Consider the following 2,136-nt stretch of genomic DNA (forward strand, 5'->3'; position numbering starts at 1 on the left):
AAAAAAAAAAAGCTGAATTCGGGACAGTGGTGTCAAGATTCACATAATGTAGTTCCCAATTGCTTGTCTCACCTAATCGTTTTTCTCCCCTTCTCTCATTCTACTCTAGCAACTCCACTCCACTAACCACCTGTCCTTTCTTCATTCAAGCACTCTTGCCTCTCCTGCCATTAAATTTCCTTTCCCTCATGCCTGGAACATTCTTTCCCTAGAGGGATTAAACATGCTTAATTGCTCACCTCTCTGATGTCTTTTCTTAAATATAATCTTCTTACTGAATTCTTCCCTTGCCTATTTTATCTACAATTGCAATTGGTTCTCTCGTTTATTCTTTATTTTTACCCTTGACTGTCCCATTCATTTTTTAAACTAATCATTTCACTAATCCATCGAGTTTGCATATTTCCCCTACAAAAATATTAGGCCAGTACTTTTAAAAGTACTTGGTTCTTCTTAGAAGCTTGATTTTCATTTGCTGAATGAAGGCCAGCTTTGCCTGACATAGTTAATTGGGGGAGCGTTTTATATACTAGAGAATTCTTCCAGTTTCTTCCATTCAAATATATGATTATGTAACTTAAATTCTACACAGGAAGAGTTTATATCAGGGCAGAAAAGAACCAGCATGGATTCAGATCCAAGTCCTTTCTATGTCCAAATCTCAACTCTTTACTTCCCACAGCATAGGAGGCTTAGGTATTGGATATTAATCTTATTTGTGGATTTGCTTTAATCTTTCGGATATTTATAGAATACCCATTTTACCACTTCTTTTGTTTCTTTTTTTGATTTCCTAGTCTCTAACTTATTATTTCCATACATAAAACCTATAGAAAACCTAGATCATGTTTCTTGTCTTTAAAAAAAAACCAAGAAGCTAATTTTTATATACATGAATCAGTACAATCTTGTGTATACTCGATATTCAGTCTCTGCAGGAGATAGTTAAAGTAACTCAATATGTAGTGGCTCAAAATAATGCTTCAGTGTTTAAAAAATAATAGAATCAAATAATCTTGTCAAAGTTGAACACTTTTTTGTATTTCTTCATATAATTTATCCTATTTAAGAAAAGAGCAATAGAAATAGTTTAAGAGGTTGTGTTTAAACACAATATAACTTTTAGTTATTTATGTATGCATATATCCATTAAAAAATCTATATCTACCAGATACTAGTAAATCAGTTATGATTAGATTATGCTGCTAGTGCACATCAAGATAGGGGAAATAGACTCAGAGACAAATAACTAAAAATTGATACATGTCCTCTGATAGGTTTATAAATAAAATTCTTGGAAAGCATGGCCTCAGGCTAATAAGATAGGTCTGTGAGTAGACAAGCCACTTGAATTCAACTTGCAAGAGTAAGTGTAACTTGACTATGGGGCAGGGGTAAGGGAAGGTGTTCCAAACGGAAGTATCATCCAAAGGTAAGCACATATATGACTAGAGGCAGAGATTGAAGTGAGAAGAATGCTATTTTGAAAATAATTGGGGAGTAGATTGTAAAGGAACTGTAAACTACACTAAGGACTTTGGAAAATAGTGAGCTCTCAAAGACTTAAAAATGGCTCATTAAGTGAGACTATTTTGAGACACTTCCTTGTTAATTGAAAGGTTGGCACTTCCTGTTGGCCCTGAGGCACCCCAGAAAAAATGTTAGGGTACAGCGACCTCTTTTATGGGCAGATCTGTACAAGGGCAACTTCTGTAAAGGAGTGGCAGTGTGTCCACAATGAAGAGAAAGAACAAAGAGGTAGGAGGAGACAGCACAGTGGGTTCATTGAGCAGTAAAGTCAGGATACACCAGGGACAGACCCCCAGCTGGTCTACACTGCAGAAAGGGCTGAAATAGAGAGGCTCTGTCCACACCTGGCAAGCCCTTTTGATATACTTAGCAGGGGCCATTGAGCTCTGAGCTGTTTGTTCTGTTTTTAAGGCAACATTCCCCATTTGGCTGTGGTCCAAGCAGTGGTCCCTGATTGGTTAGGATTCATCAGAGGTTGCTGACTGGCTGTTAGCAGTTAGCTAAGTCCTGGACTTATCCAAACGTCCTGGTTATCCACTACCAAAAATTAGCCAATAAAAACCTTTAGTCTAGGTACTTTAAAGAAACAAATCCACAGCAACTCAT

Source organism: Echinops telfairi, unplaced genomic scaffold (genome assembly GCF_000313985.2).
Source record: "Echinops telfairi isolate 266 unplaced genomic scaffold, ASM31398v2 ScPeMD7_1;HRSCAF=3_0, whole genome shotgun sequence".
NCBI lineage: Eukaryota > Metazoa > Chordata > Mammalia > Afrosoricida > Tenrecidae > Echinops > Echinops telfairi.